Source organism: Canis lupus, chromosome 13, assembly GCF_048164855.1.
Source record: "Canis lupus baileyi chromosome 13, mCanLup2.hap1, whole genome shotgun sequence".
NCBI classification, from domain to species: Eukaryota; Metazoa; Chordata; class Mammalia; order Carnivora; family Canidae; genus Canis; species Canis lupus.
This window is the reverse complement of record NC_132850.1, coordinates 56,527,603-56,554,588: the sequence shown is the minus strand read 5'-3', so window position 1 is coordinate 56,554,588 and position 26,986 is coordinate 56,527,603. Positions and strand designations below refer to the sequence as shown.

Genomic DNA, 26,986 nt, shown 5'->3' with positions numbered 1-26,986 from the left:
TCTATGGTTCATTTGTTACCTCCTTCTCTTTCTCTTAAAGTGGGCATCTCTTAAGATTTTGTCCTGTCTTTCCATTTCTCACTCTATGTTCTTACTCTCTCAAGCCTTAAGAATTATCTCCCTGACTGCTTTTCTCATTCCCATTCTGCATTTCTAGTGGTCTCCTGCACACAGGTCATTTGTTTCACTGTCACCTCCAACACAAGTGTAAAATTAAGTTCCTCTCAAACTAATTGGGAGGATGGTAGTGATCACTGAGCTCAGTCCCCTTTTTGGTTAAAAAACTGAGGGCACAGAAGCAAATTTCCTTGACCAAGTTCACACATTAATTGGGAGTGCAGGGAGAATTAGAAATCATATTGTCTAACTGCCAATCAATGCAGGATGCTTCCAACCACACTAAACACCTTGTTCCCTGGCTAGTTTCAGATTTTCTCTCCTACATGATACTTTACAAAATTGTCTTCAGTCATCCAGGTATGAAATCATGGCTTAAAAAAATTATACTTGCTTGCTCCAAAATCTGGTCACTCTATTCCTTTCATTATAGAATCTGGAACATTTAATTTATTTTTAAAAACAATTTGTCTATGTCTACTACAATCTAACTTGCACTGAAGACATGTTAATCTTGACATAGTTCTTGCTGTATAACCTCTTTCAATACCCATCATCCTACTGTGTGCCACGTCCTGTGCTAAAAGTCCTTCAGGCTTTCCTTAAGTAAAGACAAAGGCAGGGAGGCAGTAGTTTCCGGCAAGAGTGAAAACTGAGAATAGGATCCCAGTGGTCAGCTGGAATTCAGAAAGCAGGCCCTATTTTCTGAGAGGATGGACAAAAGCAGTCTCTTCTCCAGCCTTATAGGAAACGAAAATAAGACAAGGACCCATTTCTATGGTTGATATCCACAAGTGGATGAAGAAAAGGACATTGTCTCCTTGTTAGTCAAGGGACAAGAGGTCAGCACAGAACTAAAAGCAAGATGACTTGGTATAGAATTCACTTGAGTTACTTACTGGAGTCTTCATATCTCTTTATCTCAGACAGAGTTCGTCCCTAAGCGTAAAGAGTTATTGAGCCTGCATGCCAAGTGATCTAGCATGTGCAGAAAGGGGCTATTGTAAGTTAATAAAACACTTATTGCTGTTGAAGACTAGGTCTCTCTAAACTTCACAGGAAGCTTTTTGACTCCAAGATGTGAATATCACTCTCATTCCAGGAAGAATTCTGTATTCTTCTCTTCATGATTTTCAAGGACAGATTCCATGTACTTGACAAGGTTACTTCGCTATTAGCTTTTTAGTTAAATTTATATGGTAAAGAAGTTCTTCTACATGTGTAATCACAATAGTCTTGTTTCATTTATTCTGATTATGAAGATCTTTAGATTTTTATATCATTCAACTTCATATTGACAATGATTTTGCAAAATCATACTCTTTCATGAATTAAAAAACTCCACTCATCTATAAATTGTTGGAAGTAGGGACCATGGTTACTCATCTTTGATACTCCACCATATTAGTGTATTGAAAATGCTAATCTGAAATATATATAGTGAGAAGGACAATAATTTAGCATTAGAATATACAAGTTTGTGTATCAACAATTATACCTAAACTGTGTGATTTTAGTCAACTCCCTAAACTCTCGGGGTCTCAACTTTCTTATTTGCTAATGCAAGATAGTTTTCCTCAAAAATTAGGTGATTGTGAGGATCAAATAAGAAGTCTATAAAACTGCTTTGTAATCAGTAAAGCACTTTAACCACAGAACTTTCAGGTATTAACTGAAACGAACAAACAAATGAATGCCCTCTGGTTGACTCCTATGAGTTATTTTTTTCTCCTGCAGCTATATAGAAGACACTTTGCAGCTTTATTAATGATAATGTCATATGAGGTAATGATTAAAAGAGGGTTGAAAGATGATCCTTGCCACAAAATTTCCAATCATCTCCCTGACAATATGCCTAAAACACTCTTTTTAAAAATTTTTTGCATTAAATATTTGAGTCTTTAGGAGGCACCTAATTACTATTAAAAAAAAAAAAGCAACATAGAAGAGGTGACTTAATAATGTATGAACACCCATTTACATATTTATACAGATGAATACATCAGCAGAAAATAGAACTTAAAGAAAAAAGTCCTAAGAAAGATATAAAAGTAAAAAGACGTTGCTACCCTAGAGTAAAAATGCACTATGATTCTAGGGATAAGCAGAAAATGGTATTGTGAACACATGGATTGCTCTTACTCATTACTTTGCCTCATTTCCTTCCCAACTTCAATTGTAAGAAGTGACATTCTTCTTGAATGAGAGAAAATGTAAGAAGACATTCTCTCTCTCTCCATATTTTTATTGAACTGACTGCTGTAGATTTATACACAGGAGTTAAGGCTCCTTTGAAAATGTGGTAAGAATAGTTATCTACTGCCTACAAATCCTTGGCAAGCCCTCAGAAGAAAACATTTGTGGTAGATATTTTCCTAGTTTTGCCACATAATGATGTACAATGATGATTAAACTGCCTGTTAATGAACTAAACAAAAAAGCTTACCAAAATAGACAAAATCAAGATAGACATGAATACAATGCATGATTCCATGTAGTTTATTACTTGTGCTGTATGATTTATTGCTTTGAAAGATATATAAAACTCCCACAATTTTCAATACTTTCTGAGAGGGCAGAAGCCTAAGGAATAAAATCATAGTGACTCTTGGATTCTGACCCGCTGTCTTACTCTCAATGTCAGTATAAATTCAATTAAGGAAGTACATAATATATATCCTATAGTATGTTGTTACTTTCAATATACAAGTCAACTATCGTTCATTAAGCATCTTTTAAGTACAAAATACTTTTCTAGGAATCATCTATGTAACTGTGTGTATGGGAAGTGGGTCGATAAGGGAATGGACAGATTTCTTTTTCAGATATTTTTTTTTTTGAGTGCACCCATGTGCTTGACCTACTGGGGACCCAGGCCATCATTTAACAAAATCTTTTCTCTGATGCAGCTCACATTATAGTGGAGAGACAAACAATAAGCAAGAATAGTAAGTGTAGTATGCTAGATGGTGGAGTGCTATGGAGAAAAATAAAGCGGGCAAGGGGATTGGGAATCCAGTCAATTCCAAATAGAGTAAACAAAGGAGGCTTCTCTTAGAAGGTGGCATAGGGTTAAAAACCTAGGAGTTAAAGGAACCAGCTAGGAGAATATCTGAAGAGTGATCATTTCAGGCAGAGTAGACAATAAGTACAAAGGCCCTGTGGCCAGAGAATGCCCCCGATTCTGGGTCCAGCAAAGTGGCCAAAGCAATTAAAGCAGAGTTGGAAAGGAGAGTAACAGTATGATAAAAGATCGTGTGGACACTTTAAAGAACTTTAACTTTCGTTCTGGATGATACGGAAAATCATTGAAAGTTTTAGGCAGAGGAGTGACATGATATGGCTAATTTTTAATAAGAAAAATGAAGTAGAAAAAAAAGAAAAAAAAAGAAAAATGAAGTAGGAGTTTGTGAATATTTTCTTCTAATTGACTCACCTAAAATTTTTAAAAAGACCAAGGGGAAGAAAACATAGAAGCAGGAGGTGATTACTTATGCGGCTATTCATAATTCAGTCAAGAGTTGATATTGACGCTTGCTAGGGGTGAAGATGGTAAAATATGACCAGGCTTTGTAATAGATGAGGATACCTCTTATAAAATTTTCTACTGAAATAGTGTGGCATGTGAAAGAGAGAAAATAAAAATAAATCCAGGCTTTAGAGCCTGAGCAACTGTAAAAATGATGTTGCCATTAACAGGAATGAAGAAGGAATGAGTGTATCAAGCTTTAGGAAAGGTTATTAGGTTGATTTTGAACATGTTGATATGGTTATTAGACTTCCCAGTGGAATGTAAAGTGGGGAGATGGATATATGAACCTGAACTTGAGGAGAGTCTGAACTAGAGTTATTCTGGAAATACAATTTTTGGGAATTGCATATTCATATAATAGTTAAGACTGCATGATATCATCCTAAGTACTAAGGAGTGTACTTAGAAGAAAAAAAGGTTAAGGTTTTGGGGAGGTAGAAAAGGTAGCAAAAGAGACTGAGAAGGAGAAGTGAATATGGGAGGAGGAAAGTCAGCATGCCATCCTGGAAGAGTTTCCATAAGGAGCAGTTGTCAACTCTGCCAAATGCTTTGGACAGCTGGTGTAAGATGCAGACTGAGTATTGAGCTCTGCATTTAGCAATAGGAAGCTCTTTGGTAACATTTTCAAGAATAATTTTGATGGAGAGGATAAGACTTTTATGGGAATAGGTTCAAGAGAGAATAAGAAGGGAAGAATTAAGGAAGAAGCAACTGCATGTTTTTATGCTGATAAAGATGATCCAGCAGAAGGAGACAAAATGATGAAGCAGGGGAGAGGAGATTGCTGAAGTCACATCCTTCAGTCATGGAGAGGTGACAAGATCTTGAACAACCACAGAATCTAGCATTCACAAGGAGCATATAAAATTCTTCCCTCAAAACAGGTGACATGGAGGGTCAGACATACCTAGCTGAAATTCTATGAAAAGATGAAGAGATGGGATCTTGTGGAAGCACTCTTTTAAATGCTTGTTTTCTTAGTAAAATAGGAAGCATGGTAGTAGCCTTATGCTCCTAAGGAGTTTAAAATAAAGGGAGTCAGGGGTGCCTAGGTGGCTCAATCAGTTGAACACTCGATTTTGGCTCATGTCATGATTTCAGGGTTATGGGGTCCAGCCCTGAGTTGGGTTCCATGCTCAGCAAGGAGTCTGCTTGAGATTCTCTTTCCCTCTGCCCCTCTACCCCTGCTTACTCATTTGCTCTCTCAAAAAATAAATAAATAATAAATAAATAAGTAAATAAATAAATAAATAAAAAATAAATAAAATAAAGTACAGAGAGAAAAAAAAGTACAGAGAGGATATATATATATATATATATATATATATATATATATATCCTTTCTATATAGGCTATATATATATGGAAAGAGACAGAAGAACATACTAAATCAAGGCTGAATATGATCAGGGATAAAACAGATGTATCTGTGTGTCGCACAAACAGGACTCATGTGATGTTATCATAAAACTTTATTTTTGTCTTCCTTTACATTTATTCCAGGGAGCCTGTCTTCCACTGTCTGAAAATTATGTCAAGTCACCATATTTTCTCACTCATTTTCATTAATAAGAATCCCTCAATGAGTAATCAATATGCCCATTATTATTAATTAATAATCAAAACGTTAAACTTTATTTGAAGATAAAATGGCTCTACTTTACCAGTTTAGGCCTATTAAAGTTTGGCTTCCTTCAGTGAGACAGAGGCCACATTGGGCTTCTTTTTTATTTCAATCCTTCCCCCACACACCCCGATCCCCACGGTGATACCTTTTTTGTCTCATTTCTTCTCTCCATACTGTCTGTTGAATCATTCTGAAAATCCTATTTTAATTCTTTGAATGAGTTTGGTGATAGAATCCCATATAAAAGAACCTGTATTTCTAACCCTTTTTTGACCCTTTCAGTGTTTGACACTGGGAAGACAGAAGGAAGAGCAGAAAAGTCCTTACTGGGTTAACAGTATCATGAGCTAGCATTATGTAGTATGGGCCTGTGAGGTGTTTGAAGCTCACTTCACTTCTCTTAGGGAATTTGTAGCTCTTTGATGCATGTGATGCATTCTCTCTGGCTTAATACTGGAATCTCATAAGGAAAGTGGAAATCAGTTGTCTTGTGGCTTCAGCAGAAGCTGAGACTAAATTACTTCCATTATAGTATTCTATTGTGTAAATGGCAAATCAAATGTTATTATGTTTAGAGGAGAAGAGAGGAAGGTGATTTTTGCTTAGGAACATGAGGACAAAAGGAAGAGTCATTGAGATGAGTGTTAGGATTTATCCATACTGATGTTCATAGCAATTGGCACTCATATGTCTGACATCTCTGAATAAAGCAGCTAATGGCTTCCCATGGGTTCCCATGTGCTCCGCCATCTAACTGTACCACCTTGGGTACACATGACTGAACCAGAGATCAGGTCTTGAAATCAAAGCCATTGCGATGAGGTTGATGTTCATAAATTCTCTGTCCAATACAGGTTCTTTTATATGCGAGTCTATCACCAATCAAATGCATTCAAAGAATTAAAATGGGATTTTTCAGAATGATTCAACAGACAGTATGGAGAGAAGAAATAAGACAAAAAGGTATTAATTGAGGAGAAGCCATGGGGTAAAATAAACCATGAGCAACCAGGTATCAAAGAACAGAGCAGAGAAATGTTGAAATCTGCTCATTAAAAGGAATTTAACAGCAGAAGTTGCAGAGTTGCTGGATCATCAAGATCATGAAACACATGATTCTACAGCTATATTTCCAAGGTGACCATGGGTTTATAGCTCCACAGACACCTGATTGATGGTTAAGAGAGGCTCAAGTTAAACACACTGGAGCTCAAGATAACCACATAGCAAAGCTGTGTGTACAGTCTCTCATTCTCCATCCCACACTGGGCTCCTCCATCACTCTGCCCATCCCAGGTAAAGGTACCACCAACCACCAGTTTCCTAAATTTAAACTTGTGGACTTACTCTTTGTTCTTTTTTCTCCTATTCCATCCAATCCACCAGAGCTCACTCTGCACAAGTCTCAAACAACCCCCTTCTCTTCTTCTTCTTCACTACTACCACTCTTCCAAACCCACAATTATTTTCTATGTATAGCATTATAACAGAACTTCTGCCTCTACTTCCCCTACCCCTCACCTCTCAATTCAATCTCCATTCAGCAGGCAAGTGACCGTTATGAAAATGTAAGTCAGATCATTCTGTTTATTTCATAAAACCTTCCTAGAGCATCTAGGTGGCCCATGGTTGAGTGTCTGCCTTTGGCTCCCGTCATGATCCAGGGGTCCTGGGATAGAATTCTGCATTGGGCTCCCCACACGGAGTCTGCTTCTCCCTCTGCCTATGTCTCTGCCCTTCTCTCTGAGTCTTTCATGAATAAATAAATAAAATCTTTAAAATAAATAAATTAAATAAGTGACCCCTCTCAAGGCTTCTAATCACACTTAAATAAAATCCACACTCCTTGCCTACACCACCGAGTCTTGGCCCTTCTTACTCTGTGACATTTATGGCCACCACAAAGGCTTACTTCTTGTCTCTCTAACTTGCCAAGACTACTTCTGCCCATTTCCTTTATCTGGGTTGTTCTTCCTTCTAATTTTACCATGGCTGGATCCATCTTGTCATTTAGTTTTCAACTTAAATGTCACCCCTCAAAGATTCCCTCAGTCACACACCCAGTCTTAAGTAACTATCCATTCGCTGTCTGGCACATTGCCCATTTTAAGTCTCCAGCACACCATTGATATTCTAGATGTGTTTGTTCACTTAATTTTTGTGTGTATGATTTGATCATTTTTGGTTGTTAGCTAATATAAAGTGAGTTCCATTGGAGTATATAGCCTTGTTTGCTTTTGTCATCACTGTAGCTCTGGTACTCAGAATAGAGATGGGAACAAGTTAATAAATCCGTGATGTTCAAATGCTTCTCTCTAAACCATGTTATATTATTTTTTATGAGAGCTAGACCTGTGACACTTAAGAATATTTGTTAACTTTTTCACTTTCTATTTACATTTATGATAAATTTCTGGTGATTGAGGTAAGCTTGAGTGCTCCTGTTTCTTGCATCTTTAAGTTCCCCAACATCCTGTACTTTCTCTGACCAAGGAGCCTTTGCGGGAACAGATTCCTCTACCCAGCTCACTGTTCCCAAACCCCTTTGATGTGATTGACATCAATGAATGTGTTCTTTATCAACCTAGATGTAATATTTTCCAGAAATCTTTACTGAACTCTCAGAGCTGGGTTAGGTCTTGTAGTTGTGAACTCCCAGAGAGCCACTGTGTGCTCCCACTTTGTAGCACTTGCCACTCCATTATGTAATTCCCTGTCTTGTTTTGTTTTGTCTCCTACCAGCTAGACTAGAATGTAAGCTGTTTATATACTTTGCATTGCAATTTCAGTTTTGTGGCATGACATCCCACTGGAAACAAAACAAAACAAAAGCTCTCCGTGTCTCTAATACTTTCCTGTTAGATTGCTAGAGGTGCTAACAGTAGTAGGTTCCTTTCTGAACACATAGTAAGAGCAATTGGAACCCCATATGAAAAGCTAAAGGACCTTCTGGAAAGGCTAAGGCAATATCAAAGTCATCACAATTCCATCCACATTTTTTACACTAGAGGGTACGTTTACCATTATTTAGAGAATGAACAGATCACAAACTATCTATGCTGGATGGATAGTATTGAAGTATATTGTGGAAGGTAGAGCGGGGAACCAATCTCTAAGAAAGCAACAGTGTGAGGAAAGATGTGGAGATTTGAAATTACTGAAGGAATGTGTTACAGCATTATAAACCAGTCTCAAGTCATCCAACCACCCCACTGATAATACAAGCACACAAAACTTCAGAATGATGGTGCCTGGGTGGCTCAGTTGGGTAAGCATCTGACTTTAGCTCAGATCACAATCTCTGGGTCCTGGGATAGAGCCCTGTGTCAGGCTCCCCACTTGGCAGAGAGTCAGGTTCCCCTCAACCTCTCCCTCTGCCTCTCCCCCTGCTCATCCTCTCTGTCTCTGTCTCTCTCTCAAATGAATAAATAAAATTTTAAAAGGATTTAAAATGATGACTTATTTAATGGACAAAATGGATTATTGCTCATTGATCACTGATAAAACCAATAGTAGTAATGCCAAAACTACTATTTTTAGTTGTTTGCACTTCAAATTAGTAGGATTTATGCTTTGTATCACTGATTATTTCCATAGTATGTAAACTGGTTTAGAATTTCTAGGTTTATATCTCATCACCTCTAATTCTCCTGGTCATTGAAGGCTTCTGTGGCCAAACACATGAAGCACTCTTCCCTTCCCCTGACTCTGACCTTTAGTTTAGATCTGATAATGAAATTACTTTTGCATTTTCTTCTAGAGCCACAGGAGACCCTGCCCAGCTCTTGCTTCGCTTGCTCCTATTTTCTCCTTTCCTTGTAGAGGATGTGAAGTCCAAAGTCTGGGCCTTTGCCAACATACTTCCTTGATGTCAAACTGCCCTTCCTCTCCTGCGCTTTAGACTACAGCCTATCCCTGGATAGATTTCCAATTCTTATGTTAATATCAGGTAGTTGGAAATTCTATTTTATCTTGCTAAGTTACCCTGAAGTTGGGCATCATTGAAGAATGGGCTTGGCAGCAAGTCACTGAAAAGCCTCCTCATAGCAGATTAAATAGAAATCATTTTATTTTTTTCCCCAAATAACAGAATCCTAGAGATGGGCAGGGCCTGATTCTGCTGTAGGACTCAGTGTGTCAGAACCAGTATTTCTGGGCCTTTCCATCAGAGTTACATAATGGCCACTTCAGCTCTAAACATATCAAAGGCAGGAAGAAAGACTTTGGTATTTGCAAATAATTATTGCTTTACTTGATTGCCACTTGTTGTCTGTATTACTTTATAGTTTGAAAAGCTCATTACATATAAAATGTCTAAATACAAGTGAGTAGTTGTATATTAAATCAAAGTTTTATTAAATAGCTGCTTGCATATAAATGTATTATTTCTTTAATGTTATAAAATGTGCTCTCATTTACAGGTTAGAGAGCTGTTGTTTTCATTTAGTCTCTGACTCTGGATTTTTCAGCCCAGCAGAAAATTGATCTTAAAATTCTTTGCAAGGGGTAAGAGTATAATTAGCCTAAGGACAATTTGTTCTAATGACAAACTGACATCAGAGAAGATATAAAACCTGAAAGACATCTTAAATTCATGTCCCTTTTGGTTTAAAAAATCTGTCCTGACACATACTCAATATTGGCACACTCACCATTCTTTCCATTAATTTATTTATTGGATTTATGAAGAACTTTCTCCTCTACAAACTCAATTTAATCTCATTCAGCTTTGTGGCTGTCATAGTTCATGTTTGTCTATCTAAAGGCATTAAACTTGGTCAAGTTTGAGTCAGTAAGAACATAATTCTCTGTTTTCCCTTCTCATACAAATATCAGTAACTGAAAGATAATGAAGAGTTAATGTACTTCCAAGCTATTTTGAACTCATATTCCATCTTTATATTCTAACTGATTGTTTCAAAGAGCAAAGTCTTCATGTGGATTTGGATTGTGAACTTACAGTATTTAGGCCTCTGATTTGCATTTTCTTCTTCTGTTTTCTATTAAATCTGTTTATAATAGCAAATGCCATTTGTTCCACATTCATGCTAACAAAAATCTGCATGGTAAAATGCCAGATTTACTAATTGATGGTTTAGTTCCTCTCTGCAGTTAAAAAAAAAAAAAAAAAAAAAATATATATATATATATATATATATATATATATATATATATTATATTCACTGAAGGGAAGGATGGTATTTGATTTGGTGGCCTAAACAGATGAACCTGAGGCAGCCCAATCCTAGCTCTTTACAGGGAATGTGAAGGGACTTCAGAAATTTCCAGCAAATAAAAGAAGGATTTGCTGTACAAGAGAGTCCATGAAAACCCAGAGGCCTGAGTGGGAAAGAGGTGATGCATGGGAACTTAATGATCCGAAGGGAATAGCCAGAACCATGGGCTCTAACAATAGGTGCCACCAAGTCCCTCTCAAGCCAGAAAGGGTTCAAACCTTCAGAAGTGCAGGTTGAGATCACATATACCACTCTGCAGCAGAGACGAGATAAGCTGCTGTTAAAAATTGTGGGTTTCTGGTTCCTGTAAGAGTGGCTTCTCAGTAAACACATCAGAGTTTATGAAGTGTGGTCTTCTCATTAGTAGAGAAATGGTGATGGTGTTGAGAACATCACAACTGGTCTGTGTCCCTAAGAAACAAAATATTTAGATTCTATTTTTCAAATGAGGCTCTAAACTCTTAGTTAGTTATTTGGGGACACTCAATTTCTGGGAGCAAGTGACAGTACTGAGTGAGAGATGGTCCTGCTCTCTCACGTAAATGCCAAGTCAACTGAATTTAGAAAGGTCAGTGCAATGTACAGACACATAACAACCTATAAAGTCATTGTGGTAGCTCTTGCCTATCCCTCTCACACGCAACTTCTCAAACATGCCTACCAAAAATAAGGGTGTGCAGATGAAAATCTGTATTGCTCATTAGAGAGCACTGATTTATATAGATGAAAGTTTACATTGCTTATCATAGGGTGATGATTTATGTTATATATTGTTAAAAGTGTCAATTCCAGGGTCCTTTATCCTAGTCTAGAGAAATATTTTGGAAATGAACACTTAAATATAGAACAGTGAAACACAAATTAAATGACCATGGCTGGTGACAGTTTGCTAATTTGCTTTTCTCTTTGTCTTAGTATTTTTGCTACTTCTCATTAATGCTCAGAGGGTAAAAAAGGAAAAGCACTGTTTGCTCTTAAGGGATTTAAGCAGTAAGATTTAAGAGTTGCTAATCAGAGTGATCACACAATTTTTTACATAAAATCAACTCACTTTGAGAACAAAAGGGAGTGTTATTAAAAATCACACCCTATAAGAGGCTTTGTATGAGTTTCTCTTTGGTAAAATGGGGTGTATTTTTGCCCTTTGATCTTCTGGTTACTTTTATGGAAATAATCAGAACACAAATATGAGTTTCTTATAGAGAGGTGACTCATTGTTTTAAAATTTTACCCAGGGCACTGCATTCTCGGACTTTGTCCAACGTAACGTCTAGATTGAATATGCCAATTGAAATTTTTGTGAGGAAGAATTTGAAATTACTTACAAGCAATTTATAACTAATTATGATTTTAATTACCCAGAGTTCACAAGTCCTCTTTCACTAAATAGAATTATGCTGACAAAGAGGGATGAGGAGAGGGAGGAAAGAAGGAAGAAAAATGGAAAGCAGTAAAGAGTAAGTCATGTAATAAAAGAATCCAAGTACTTTTAAATGATTGGACAAAAAGCATAAAAAATTTGGCTAAATACAAAACCATGTTTTCTCCTGGTGAGGAGAAATCACTGTGATAACTCAGCAGGAATATTCCTTGTCTCTTGGTGGAGGGTAAAATGGTGTCTTTTGCCTTCCAGATGGTGAGAGCCTCCAATTGTTAGACTCTGAACCACGAGAGGGCAGTGGCGTACTGGGTAGAAAACAGTCCTCAACAGAGAATGTTCTCTCCCCCACTCCCTCCCACCCAAGTAAGTCACACACAGTTAAAATAAGGAAGGAAAGATAGAAGACACAGGGAGAATCAGAAAGAAGAAAATGCCTTATAATGCAATGACATTTCATTTAAGATTTGAAGGGAGGGAGAAGATTATTTCAACATATCCTGAAAAGAATTGAAACCGACATTCTCACAGTTTTATAGAATGAATTATAGGGACTGTAAAAATACATTTAAGTTGAGAATTACAAGGGTCTTTTTCCATTTTTTTTAAGCAAAGCCCAATCATACAAAGTGGATTTCTGAAAATCTATCAAACTGTTGAAAAAATACAGTGAAATGGGCTGCAATCGTAGGTTTGCAACCACGTAGCTTCTATATTTTGAACTATTTTCTCTGGTGATTTTGTTACTAATAAAAGTCTGAATATGAGTCCTACAGAGTCGAAACATTTTTAAAAAAATTTTTTGCTTTTCCCCTTGATGAATAGTTCAAAGGCCTAATTATTCTACTCTAAATTAGCAGGTCATCAATAGCAACTGAGTCTCTATTGATTTAAGTGATTTAAATTCACCACATAAAATAAGATGGGATTCTATATTTTAACAAAAATGGTTGATTTCCTTTTTTTTCAAGGTACAAGTCATTTTTGTGACTGAGATGTTCTACTGTATCATCCTTAAGACTCAGAAATTTCTGTTTCTAAATGTATTTTTAGTATCAAGGCATCTGTTTTTTAGTACAGCATATGTTTGAGAGATTTATAAAGATGGCATTTTGTTAGGGTTTAGAAAGGAATCTGGTGAAAAGACTTGCACTGGTAGGGAGAAATTGCAGTTCCCGTCTTTAGCATTTAAACTGTTTATATGTTTGCACTTTTTAGGCAACCATTACTTAAAAATTAAGATGCTGCTGGGCACTCTTAAAAAAAAGTGTTAATAGATTTTTCAGTCTGTTTCAAATTCAGGAAGAAATCAGAATAGAAAGGAATTTACCTGTATGTATTCCTAGTTTTAAGCTGTATCTGTATTCTTCAAAAGATGTCAGTCAATTGATTTATTTTAAATGGAATCATATTTTTTATTGACTCATATAAACATTTCAGAGATACTTTATCTTTATTATTTGTTAGTGATTTGTCCTAAGCTTCTAAAATAGCAACTTTTCTTGAAAAAAAAAATAAGGAAGATTTTATTTCAAGTCTACTGGATAAAACAGGAGTGTTTGACATCCAGTAATTTGCTGAAGTTGTCTCTCTAAAGAATTTGGAATATGTAAACACTTGATATGACAAATTAATTGGAATATGCAAAAGAAATTTAATAGTGCAGTCACATATATATTTAGACAGAATTCCCTCAAACTTACAGCTTCTACAACTTTCAAATGTCAATCTAACATTTTATTGAAAAATGAAATGAAAATTTTATGAATTTAAAATTCCAGAATCGTAGCTCATATATGTAGTATTCAGAGCAAAACTGTCAAATATTGAATGAAGTCATTGTAGTATTAAAGCTGAACCAGTTCCATGGAACTGGAGGGTATTATGCTGAGTGAAATAAGTCAATCAGAGAAGGACAAACATTTTATGGTCTCATTCATTTGGGAAATATAAAAAATAGTGAAAGGAAATAAAGGGGAAAGGAGAAAAAATGAGTGGGAAATATCAGAAAGGGAGACAGAACATGAGAGACTCCTAACTCTGGGAAATGAACTAGGGGTGGTAGAAGGGGAGGTGGGCGGGGGTGGGGGTGAATGGGTGACGGGCACTGAGGTGGGCGCTTGACGGGATGAGCACTGGGTGTTATTCTATATGTTGGCAAACTGAACACCAATACAGAATAAATTTATAAAAAATAAAATAAAAAAATAAAGCTGAACCAACTATAATTCAGAAGCCTTCTTGCTCCCTTTACATAAGTGGTCTCAAAGATGGAATGTGTGTGTGTGTGTGTGTGTGTGTGTGTGTGTGTGGGTGTGTGTGTGTGTGTTGGAGGTAGGGTTCCCTGCAAAATTAACTCAAAAGTAAGTAATACTGTATTTATTCATATGATAAGACAACAATTAGGTATTTTCCACTACGCTAATATCATTTCTACAAAGAAAAATCATATCAACGATGAGCTATAAATATTGTATTTATACAATTCAAGGAGTTTTAATTATGTTTCTTTGTGCAGAGGGGGTACATGTTTTTGGGAGCAATGTATGTATGCAATACACACACACTAAAAGAAAGAGCAAGTTAATGGAAATAATCACTATATTATTAAAGTAGGAGTTGTTCTTTATAAATGTTGACTTCTTTGACAGCTTTATAAGGTACTGCTATTACCCTCATTGTACAAATAAGAAAACTGAGGAGCAAAGAGATCAATTAAATTATCCAAGATAACACAGCTAATTGAGCCAGAGTTCAAAACTAGACCCTGCGGCCACAGACCTTATGCTCCTCATCACAATACCACACTGCCTCTTCTTAACATTATTCAAGACCAAAAGGGGTGATACTAGCATGCAGGTCCATGGTCTTGCCTCAAAACGGTAATGGCGTATTCATTATCAAAATGGCTCTGATTGCTTTAGTATTTGGGTGAACAATTTATATTACCTTCCTTTCATGCCAACCTCCTGCCCACATTCTAACTGGTATTAAATTGAATTAATAATTTGTGTTTGTGATTCTTTTTTATTGAATCTAATTAAAAAATTCTGAGGTTTCTCACATCTATCCATTTTGAGGAGGACCTGCTGTCTGATATTTTAACTAGATTCCAAACATACTTTTTATTATAGTTATAAAAATGAAGGAAAGTTTTGTAGCTCGTACTGACTGAAAAATCTTGAAGAAAAATGTCTTTATTTCTGTGCAACCGTTAATCAAAAAGAAAGGTAAAGCTAGACCTCTTTTGATTATTTAAGTCACTGACTTTCTTATGATAACATGATAGTGGACTTTTTCATTGCTTAATTGAATTTTGTGGATCTCAAAGGTCAACATGATGAAATCACTCAAAAACTTCTTTGAGCAATACAAAATATTGTTTGGTATAGTTATTCGGGAGAGTTATGTAAGAGGAAAGTTTGGTATAGTTATTCGTTAGCCTACATTGTTTTAAGGTAAGTCAAATTTGTGCAGTAATTGTCAATTTACTTCAGTTTTATGTTGATTAATTGGAAGAAAAATAGGAATAATGGAAGCAATTGTAGGCCAATAAATAAAGCTGTGGGTAAGATTTGGTTTTTTTCTCCTTCCTTGCCATGAATATTTTACATAAAATTATTTGGAAGGAACTTTTTTCTTATTGATTATTTTTATTTCTCAAAAATCTAGGGTACTTTTTTTTTGATAGAAAGGTTAGAGAACATACGTGCATTGCAACCACTGATGGCACTACATTTTATTTTCCACCCCTACTCTCTATTCTGACCTTCTGTATCTAACTTAACATGTGTGTTGATGTCACTTTTTTTCCCTTTTTTTCCTGACAGGTATATTTTCCTGCCTTTGGACATATAGTCAGGGTACAAACAATGATAAGTATAAAACTTACCCCACTCACTGATTTTTTTAATGCTCTATCTTAATGCTTTAATTTAAGCTCTCTCATTGGGGCTTAAAGATTAGGGAAGACATAAGCCTTGAGGTGATGCAAAACATAATTTGTATATTTTCTTTATCTTTTAGAGCCTCTTGATTTCTTAGGCCATGACGGAGTCACAGTTATAAAATCTGATTACTTCCTAAATATTTTAACCATCAAGTCACAGTTATGAAATCTAATTATTTCCTAAAGCATTTTAATCTTTTCAGTGGAAAGAGTAGGAACAGATGAGTCACAAAGTGTCTATTTGGAAAAATAAAATCTTAATTCCCATGTTGTGACTCACCTTCCACTACTAACCTTGGAGATTCAAGATGTGATCCTATGAAAGTTTTTTTTATTGTCACTTAATGCACTTCCATTAAATCTGAGTCCCAGGCAACATGTATCACTAATGCCTTAGTGGTAGTGTGTGGTGTTTGTGTTTGTGAGGTCTGTGGTGACATCTCTCAAACCACATATACCACATTGTGTTCTGTTTAATTGGTTTCTTTTCTAGGTGCTGAGACCACCGTTTTGAGAAAGCTTGATTCAATGAATCCTCTCCAATGGAATCAGCTGCCTCAGGACCTTCTTCATGGAACTGACATTTACCTAAGTAATTGTCTTCTCTTTTCTCATTTCCCCATAATTTAATTATCAGTATTTAAAAGTGACAAGAAAGAACTTGCAAGGGCTGTGATAGCAAATAACTGGAGGACTGAGGCTGGATAAGTAACCCAGGACTCTATGAGGGTTTAGTAACCTCATGATCTGTCCAATGTGTATATTTCTATTTTATTATTATTTGGTTGCAAAGAGCATTCCAGTAAATTAAACATTTTTATGAAAGTAGCAGGATATAAATTAAAGTAGCAGAAACTGCTATCAAACTAGAAATATAGGTATAAATGAGTATGAGGTTTGAAACTATATAAAGAAAGATAATTTGTAAACTTGTTTCTACTTCAGTGTAGATAATTCTGATTATATGACCAGCAGTTGCCTGGCATTAAAATCCAACAAATCCCACATCTAGAGTATTTACTCACAGTAAATCTTCTAGGGTTTCACTGATCTATATAAAAAGAAAGGAATTGAAGTAAACTATGAAATGGAGCAAAGAGAATTTGTGCAAATTCATTCCAAATACCAATGAATATGCCTGGACCAATGCTAAGATTTCAGATGAAGAACATATATTGAATGTGTTTTAGGATCATTAGGCAGAAAAAAAACATTGGATCACTGTTGCTACAGTACAGTGACTTACCAGCCTTCTTCATGCTTAATTAGAAGTTTCTAGAGCACAGAAGTTATCAAATCTCCCACAGAGGCTGAAAAGGAGAGCAAAGAACACAGAGTCAAACTTCTCAATGTTTGACTAAGTCATTAATTTTAACTGCATTGCAATCTGAGGTCTGTTGTAAAGAGAGTGAAGAAGTCAGAGAGAAGCAGTAAAATAGTATGAACTAGTTAGAAAGTAGGATTTCTGTGACACACAGTGAGCTGACTGCAATGAATAGAGTTTAATAAATCTTGGCTGCTCCTGGGGAAAAAAGAACACAGAAACATTTTTTGGCAGTGTTATATATGATGAACGATATTGAATAATAAAATAAGTAACTTCCTAGGAATTTAATATGATGCACACTTCAGTTATGTTGGATTGTAAAAAAGAAATAATTTCTAATGATGGAATTAGGGCTCAAAGACCTTATTAATCACCAAGGAAATATAATTATTTATATAGGATAGTATCTTCATTCAAAAAAAAAAAAACTCTTTCTCATTTGCTTTACAGAAAGTCTGTAAAAGTAGAGGAAAAAAAAGCATGCCATCAATCCATTTCATATTTATTTACTTTTTGTCCTTCAGTTCTCTGGTCACTACATAATGGCTTTATCTCCTTTTTACCCATGTGTTCAAAGATCCTACTGATATCTGGAAAATAACTATTTACAAACATGGTTTTTAAAATGGCAATCCTACTAAACTGCATAGTCTAACACATGGTTTAAAACAAAGAAGAAATAATCTCACTATTAATTACATAAAAATGGGTAAAATAATAGCTTAGAATTCCATTCTGATTCAGAGGGAAAACAAAACAAAACAAAACAAAAAAACATTGTCCAATAGAGAGGTCTCATCTGAAGAACTGACTGAGGAAGGAATTGCTGCCAACTTTACTTTTATAGTTATTGACAAGATTCAGTTTCTGGAGGATAGTGAAGCTGAGGGCTTGCATTCCTGATGGCTGTTAGCTGGAGACCACCCTCAGTTCCTCTCCAAGACGGCAACTTATAAGTAACCAATAAGAGAGAGACAGCCTGCTGGGAAGGCAGAAGTCACTATCTTATGTAACTTAATCACAGGCATGATATCCTGCCATCTTTGCCATATTCAATTGGTAGTAGGTCCCACTGACACTCAGTGGAGGATGTCACATGAGGACATAAATACCAGGAGGTAAGAGGTATCATTGAAGACCATACTGGAAGTTATATTCACCAGGTGCCTTTCCTGCATCCACCACTTCTTTGCTTCCTGATTTCTTTACATACTGGATCCTTATGAGAAAATATGAAAAAACAAACCAAAAATTGGCCACATAATTTCTATCAAGAAACAAATAATTCTATTTTGTTTTTTTAAAAGATGTGTAACACCTCATTCTACAGAAAATATGAGGCAACTGAAGGTACATTCAGTGAAAAACACTACAGAAAATATAAAGCAGAATGGATTATCAGGATGACATAGAAGAAAAATGAAATGCATTTTTATTCAATACATGAGGTTTCATACAGGTGTTATTGCTGCCCTGAGAATTTGGCTTTGGTTATTTAGGAAGTTTTAAAGCAGTAAGAAAAAAATGACTGTTTACATAGTTCTCCATGTCCTTGAATAAAATGTGTATCATTTTTCAAGGGAAACAAAGTCTCTCCTAGTATTTATTCTAAAATAATGTGTTTTTGTTTGGTTTGGTATTTAATAGAATTATGTGAAATAAACCTAGACATCTAAATTTTTTCAGCAAATGGAAATACCAATCCTGATAGGCTATTTTTGGTATTTTTTCCCTGGTGAAACTCAGAGCCTACTTTAAACACACACCTTACTGGGGAGTAATTCCAGAGCGGCCAATATAATAGGGTCCAGTTAAGCAAGTTTCTCATGGCTTGATTTGAGCCCTGAAGATAATAGTGGCTATGTAGATTCTAACTCTTGTTTAAAAACCTCCAATTCATATTGTTTTTGTTAGTTGGGTTTTATGACATTTCAGTGGTGGCCAACTGGATGTTTTACTCTTTAACTTAGGCATTGTGTGCAGGTCTCCAGCATGACAGTTAAGGGTGAAATCATGTGTTTTAAGAATCACATGAAGGTGGCAAAGTTGATCTTCTTTGAGAAAATAGGAGAAATAAAAGTATACCTTAATTTGTTTTCCCTAATAGGAGATTCCTGGACAAGGCAATGGATACACTAAATCAATCCATAGTGATAACATTTTAGGTATGATGATAACACATGGCCAGGACTGTTATTTTGTGAAGAGATGAGTAATCAGGTGCCTTTCAAGCTTTTTCATGAAGGCTTGTCTCCTCATACATTTTTTTTTTTTTTTTGCTTGAGGACAATTGACAGAATGAACTAATTTCTAATCTATTATATCTGTGGCTGTGGGGGACACAGAGGGAGCAGAAAAAGAAATAAAGCAATATTTGCTTCCTAGACACAAAAATATTGATAGTAACAGTATAGGAGAAAGATTATATAGCAGTTAATAGCGAGTTTGCATTTCAAAAGTGAAATAAATTTCAATATAATCAGGAAGTATTTTTGTCTTTGATTTAGATTCTTTTGGTTAATATTTACTCAAGGCAGAGCCATCAAAACTATGTGGTCTTCTAAAAGAGTTGTAGATAGAGTAACATTATCTTTCTATTATTTTTTTTTCATTATCTTTTTTATTATTAAGGGGAAAATAAAACTAGTAACTAAATTCTTTTTGGGGGGCGGGATTTTATTTATTTATTCATGAGAGACAGAAAGAGAGGCAGAGACACAACACAGGCAGAGGGAGAAGCGGGCTCCATGCAGGGAGCTCAATGTGGGACTCGATCCCAGAACCTAGAGATCACGCCCTGAGCCAAAGGCAGATGCTCAACCACTGAGCCACCCAGGTGTCCCAGTAACTGAATTTTTAAGGAGGCTGAAATGCATATATAGTATTTTTATATTATTTTAAATTTAAGTAAAAAATGGTTGGACTATGTTAGTTTATTGATTGGTGGAATTCATATATTTCTTTTTGTTTGGAACATATTATCAGCATCATGAATTTTACCAACAAATGTTCGCTGAGTGTCTCCTATGGGAAGATAACTACAATAGGTCCCTGAATCTATTATTCGTTCAACAAACAGAATTCTAGTTAGACAATCAGGCTATTAGTCTACTTTATGTATCTATGTTAATTTAATATACAAATGTAATCTATGTTAGTAAGTAATAAATGTCAAATGAGTTATGATATAAGTGCTGTGGTATGATGATGATGAGAATGGAGTGGGGGTAAAGTCACTGTGGACGGAAGTGGCCAGAGTCTTATCAGTTCTATGAAAAGCTCTCTAGACACAATTGTGCATCATACATAGGCCGTTAAAATCACATGGATAATAGGAAAGGTAGTTAGGAAGAGAACAGAATCCATATGTCCTATTTCTCTACCCGTTCTCTATAACCAAAAGTTCTAGAATATCATTGAGTGAGAGCTTTAGTTATCTGAATGGCATAATATGACGTGGTTTCAAAATGGTCTTCTCATCGCTAGGAGCCACTTTTAATACTGAAATGTCTTTTTGTAAGGAGAAACATATTACTGCTGTACACACAACACATATTCTCTTTTTCTGTGAGTCAAGGCTGGGCAAGGTGAAGCTGATAGTGTATCAGGGTGGAAGAAGAGGACCATCATTTATAGCTTAGTTATGTTTTTGCTACAGTGCTTAGATTTTGGAATAAATATATATGATTAAAGAAGCCTGCTGAGCAGCATGCTTTTAATGACAGAATGTGAATTGATTTTGTGCCTGCTGTTCAGTCAAATGATAAAGGGGGTCAATATTTCTCAATTTTGAGAAGTTTTTGTATGGCCTGGGAACCTAAATACAAGTCAGAGGGAAACATAAATACACTTACAGGGATAGTCAAGTGGGAATATTTCTAGTTGGTCATAATGAATATCACAAGGGCGGGGTTGATTTTTCAAAAGTAAGGAATAGGAAGACTTTCAGGAAAGCATCCAAATTAGGCTCTTTGCTACCAAATCATTTAAAAACATACCACCTGCTTACTGTGTTCATCGTGTTGGCAAAAAGGTTTCTATCCTCATATTCTTAACTTGATAAAATGAATTTAATATTTGCAAGGTACTTTACCATTTTATCTTACTTGATTGTCCCAAGAATCCTCTGAGGATTTTCTTTGATCATCTTTATCAATTTAAAAAATGAAATAAAGAAGCCATAAAAGCAAAAGTTCAATGAGTTATTTGCAAACGCATTTCTTCTTCTAGGGAAGTTACAGGTTTCACTTTGTCTCCTTTATTTCTGGGAGGCAATCTGCTTACTTTGGTTATTTCCGGGTGGTTGTGCTGGTTAGAAATTATTGTTTGCTGAGTTTTCCCCCAAGGTACACTTTTCTTTCCCACCCAACTTTTGGCTCATTAGGGCGCATCAGGTTGATTCTCCTTGACTGAAAGCTGTTAATGAGCAAGACTTCGTTAGCTCATTTAGTGTCCAGTGAAATGTTTGCTTGGGACATAAGTAGCCACTGTCAGCCCACTGTCAGAACAAGAGAGAATGAAATGTTCCAGCTGTTTACCCACTGCCATTCTGGACCCAACAGGAAGAATAAAAATAAATGTTCTCATTTTAAATTGCCTCAGGAAAAGCCCAGAGTATTATTAACCTGGTATATTTTCACACAGTCACTATTATTAAAACCTCAGGTCCCTGCAAAACAGGATTCAGGAGCTCGTGTTAGTTTCTCATAGAAATAGTTCCAAAGTATAAAACTTCAAGATGGGCTCAGTATTCTTTAAGAAATTGAACCCTGCTATTGATGTCATACAGAGATGAAAACTACTGACCTATGAGAAAATAGCCAAATAACTTAAAATGTAAAACCTGGTGAATCAAAATTAAGAGAAAGATATATTTTATTCAATTTCATAGGCAGTGTGAGTCTCCTTACCTTGTAGATAAAGAGAGAAATGATGCATATTTGCAATTATTATAAAAAGGTATGTGTGATGGGATGCCTGGGGGGCTCTGTGGTTGAGCGTCTGCCTTCGGCTCAGGTCGTATTCCTGGGGACCTGGGATCGAGTCCCGCATCGGGTTCCCTGCAGGGCACCTGCTTCTCCCTCTGCCTGTGTCTCTGACTCTCTGTGTGTGTCTCTCATAAATAAATAAACAAAATCTTACAAAAAAAAAAAGATCTATATGATGGCAATGGGAGGAAAACAAGGAAACAGAAGACGGAGGCATGTCATGGTGAACTATTTTGAATGCTCACTAAATAATTCAACAGATTCACGAAATTGTGGGTAACATGTGTGACTTTAAGGAGAATATTTCATGTGAAGAAAAATATCCAATAAACAGCAAATCGTACCATCTTTCTAACAAATCTCACCCTTCCTGATCCCAACTGTTTTATTAGTGCAGATGAAACTATATACTTGATTTAGGAATGCTGAATATTTTTTCTATTGTGTCTTTTCTGTGTTGGGGGAGGATTTCCCCCTCCATCCCAATATATGTTCCGTTTTTGGGTGGGTTAAACTCTTCCACATTGCCAATGAATTTTTGAGATTGTCATGGATATAATTTTCAGTCATTCAAGAAAATACTTATTTGCTTAATCATGGTCAGAACCCATTTTGCTTTTACATCAGATCCCATGTTGTTTGACTGCCCTTACTGGATCCATGGAGCTTCTTTTTCCTAGCAGGCTTTCTTTGGATATACTTAGGAAGGAGAATTTAATATTTTTAAATTCAAATGGCAGGTTCTGATGCTTAGCTCATGTTATGACCAGATAGTAATGGGGGAAAACAGCCACTCTAGCTCTTGTTCCCATAGCAGAAGGTAAACGGGAAAGGAAGATGCATACACAGTTCCACCTTATTTCTGCCTAAGATGGTAGTAAATATTCACGTTATTTGTTGCTGAATATGGACATCATGTTCAAGTCATCGGTGAGATTTAATTAAATGCTACTGTAAACTAATGAAAAGGATTAATCCAGATTTAGAGCTGAATGGTTAGAAAGTACATACTCTATCAAAGAAAGAATGTTTTCCTTAAAACTTCAAAATTGCATTGAAAATCAGTGGTAAAATTATGGTACATTCCAGGAAGAGAGAGAAGCTGGTGAATGATTTCTGATAATTATACCAAAGGTGATAGACTTTGGCGCTCAATTTAAAAATAACCAAGTTAGTTGCTCAGCAGAAGTTGTGTGCTCTTTAACCCTTAATTTTGACAATGCATCCTTGAGTGACTTCCAAGGTTCTAGCCCTCAGAGCTTCCACACCTGAAATTCCCCTTTTCATGCTTGCCTCGATGCTCTGGAAGGGTAGTGATTGCCAGTGGGAAAGATCTGGCAGGTAGAATAATGGAATGTGGTTTCAAGACTTGTTATAAGCTGCCAAATCTGTGCCCTGAGTGAAGGCCAAGTTTTCCATAGATGAAAGGAAATTCAGTATTGGCTCTTGGCCTACTTCCCCTCAGGCAAAAATTGCCAATTGAGCTGTTTTGGTTTAAAACGGATGTCAGACTAATTTTATCTTTCTTCTTCTCCTTCTCCTTCTTCCTTTTTTTTTTTTTTTTTTTTTTAGTTGTGCTACTTCTTTGTCCAGCTCAGCAATCTCATGTTCCTATTTCTGCATAAGACTGCAGTTTAGGCTGAGGAAATGATGGTCTTACCAAAAGGAGAAAACATTCACTTGAAAATATGGGAAAAGTCATTCTAATCTAGCTGTTCTCCAATATCTTTTGTTTACTCCCAAAGAAATAAAAATTTTAGGAGTGCCTGGATGGCTCAGTTGGTTAAGTGTCGGCCTTTGGCTCAGGTCATGATCCCAGGGTCCTGGGATCAAGCCCTACGTGGGTCTCCTTGCTCAGTGGGGAGCATGCTTCTCCTTCTTTTCCCCACTCGTGTTCTCTCTCACTATCTCTCTCTCTCTCTCTCTCTCTCTCAAATAAGAAAATCTTCAAAAAAACTTAGCAGAAAATTTGGCTTTCAATAATAAAGACTACACTTTCCAACCTGTCTCACTACTTAGGCAAGTCTCGATGACTGGGTTCTGGCCACTGGAGTTATAGTGGAAGTGAGCTGAGGTAGCTTCTAAGAGCATCCCCTCAGAAACACCTGGAGGACACTTTTTCCTTCTTGTCTTCTCTTTTTTCAATTCTGTAATTTGGAAAGTGAGGTTTTTTGGGTAAGCTGCCCCAAAATATGCCACTTTGGCACATGTGGATTATTTTAAGCTGCAGACATTTGGGGTCAGGAATTGCTTTTTATCTCCCCCTTAACTGCCTAAAATAATTTTGATTGGGGGTCTATGCCAGGAAGAGATAGGTCTATTATCAAAGATAATTTTTTTTAAAGATTTTGTTTATTTATCTATTTCCATATTTTCTTTTATTTAAGTTTAATTTGCCAACATAGAAATTATTTAAGGAGAGGGAGGAGCAGAGGGGGAGGGAAAAGGAGGGGGAAAGAATCTCAAGCAGATGCCACACTAAACACAGGGCCGGAGGTGGGGTTTCATCTCACCACTCTAAGATCATGACCTGAGCTGAAACCAAGAGTCAGATGCTTAAACACTGAACCACACAGGTGCCCCCAAAGATAACTTTTTATATCAAAAAGACTTATCTGCATGGCATGGCAAACACTTATGTAGCAGGCATTTGTTCTTATCTTCCTGTGAATTGTCTTCCTCCTCTTTGAAGCCACAGACCCCTACCCCAGTTTTCTTCAGCTCGGAATAACGTATAAGCCTCAATTGCCTAAGTGCCTGGGAGTCTCATGTCTTTGTGGGACTCTCATACATATGTAAGTAAATTTCTCTTTTTTCCTGTAAATATGTATTATGTCAATTTAATTATTAGATCAGCCAAAGCACTAGAAGGGAAGAAGGGAAAAGTTTTCTATCCAACAGGAGATGGATATAATGACTGAAGCTGTATCTTGGACTATAACTATGAAGGCCACACTTAGAAAGGAGCAAAGAGAAAGTTTTAAGGAGTCTGAATGTCTAAGGTCTTCATGGAACTTTGTTGGCTTTCACGACTATGAAGGGCTTTGTAGATGGCCTTGACCATCCTGAAATTGTGAAAATCCAGACTTACACATAAAGGGAAATCAAATTTCTGACTTGTTAAAGTGATTGTATTTTGAACTTTCTGTTATTCACAACTGAAACTAATCTTAATAATTTAAAATGTTTTGTTTTGTTGAAAAAATGTTTTGTTGAAAAAGTTTTGTTTTAAAGTAACCAATACTCTAAAATTTTAAGACAGTTTTGTTTTTTACTTGTGTGCTCCAACTGGGCAGGTGTGATTAAACTAGGGATGTCATAGATACACATAATCTTTTTAAAATTAGTTTGGAATCCTACTCTAAAGACACTATGGAACTTTAAGGAATGTTCTTGAAATGCATGTATTTTCAAAGGCAGATTTTTAAAATATGACATAAATCTAGCTTCTGTGTAGTAGTTTAATGCAATCCTACAATGTCTGACAATGGTCTCAATAAAATCATTAGCAATAAGAAATTAAATAATACTATTTAATTTAACTAAACATTTTTACTGAAGATAGGGATTTTTATTTGGAACCCAAAAAACTCTGATATGGATAGCAACATTTATACTAGTAGTAGCCAAATAAAAGTTGTAAACAGCTTGCATGAAATACAAACTGGGAAAAAATATTTTAGTATGTTGATCTCACTAATTTAATTTTAATCGATAAGCATCAGTTTCAGTGAACACGGGTATATGAACAGAATATTTGTGTCCTCCTAAAATTCATATGTTGAAGTTCTAATCCCCAGTATGATGGTATTTTGAGATAGATCCTTTGAGGGATATTTAGAGTTAAGAGTAGGTCCATGTGATGAGATTGGTGGCCTTATAAGAACAGGAAGAGAGATCTCTATGTTTTCACACACACACACACACACACACACACACACACATACACACACACACACACAGAGGAAAGGCCATGTGAGGATATAGCAAGAAAGTGAACATCAGCAAACCAGAGGAGACATCTTACCAGAAGCCGACCTTGGGGCACGCTGGCGTCCTGATGTCTGACTTCCATCCTCTAAAACTGTGAGAAAATAAATGTCTATTGCTTAAGGCATCCAGTTTATGGGGTTTTGTTATGGCAGCCTGAGCTGACTGAGACTGTGGGTTATTATCAGATATCCCACATAAGCCATTATACATTAATGTAAGTGATGAGTCATTTCAGTGGGACACTTATCTTTGGTCTGCCATTACTTGTTGGCACATTGTGGTCTACACCACTTGCTATTTCTCTTTCCACAGTCAGGGGTTTTATGGGCAATAATTGGGTTATATGCAGTACCATTATTGTCAAATACTCTTGTTTTAGATGACCTCAGGCATTGACTTTTCTATGATATCTGAATTACTGTGTACTGTAATGCATTTCTCTAAAAATTCTTCTAAGTTCTTTCCCATAGGCTTAGGCATGTCTACCTTAGCCACCCAAGGTGACTGTAATTTTTCAGCCAGTCTCTCCAACCTCTCCAATATATGTCTACTGTGGTCTCCTTCCTCCCTCCAACTTGTCCCTTAACTTTGGAGTACCCTCTAAAAATTAAATATAAAAATGTAGTTCCCATCTCCTTCAAAATATTCTTTATTTAAAAACTCTGTAAAAATGCAATGAGAATGCTTTATATTTTTAATAAGCTTTTATGGCTGCGATCTAAAAACGCCAATTAAATGTCAACCAAGAAAGAAGGGGAAGATATCATAAGGGATCATGTTCCTAATATTGCTTAATTATGATGTTTTATTCATTGGATCATTTTACCTGGAATATATT

The 26,986-nt window shown here is 36.1% G+C and overlaps 1 long non-coding RNA gene across 1 annotated transcript in view; it reads right to left on the bottom strand.

Annotated features, from left to right (window-relative positions):
- LOC140602254 (uncharacterized) overlaps positions 1-26,318 on the bottom strand; it is a 47,192-nt gene extending 20,874 nt beyond the window's left edge. Inside the window, exons 1-3 of the long non-coding RNA XR_012005225.1 lie at positions 26,183-26,318; positions 17,087-17,150; positions 10,732-10,924 (exon numbers count right to left, since the gene is read on the bottom strand). This is a non-coding gene — a long non-coding RNA (uncharacterized lncRNA). The remainder of the gene's footprint in view (positions 1-10,731; positions 10,925-17,086; positions 17,151-26,182) is intronic.
- Between the last annotated feature and the right edge of the window lie 668 nt (positions 26,319-26,986).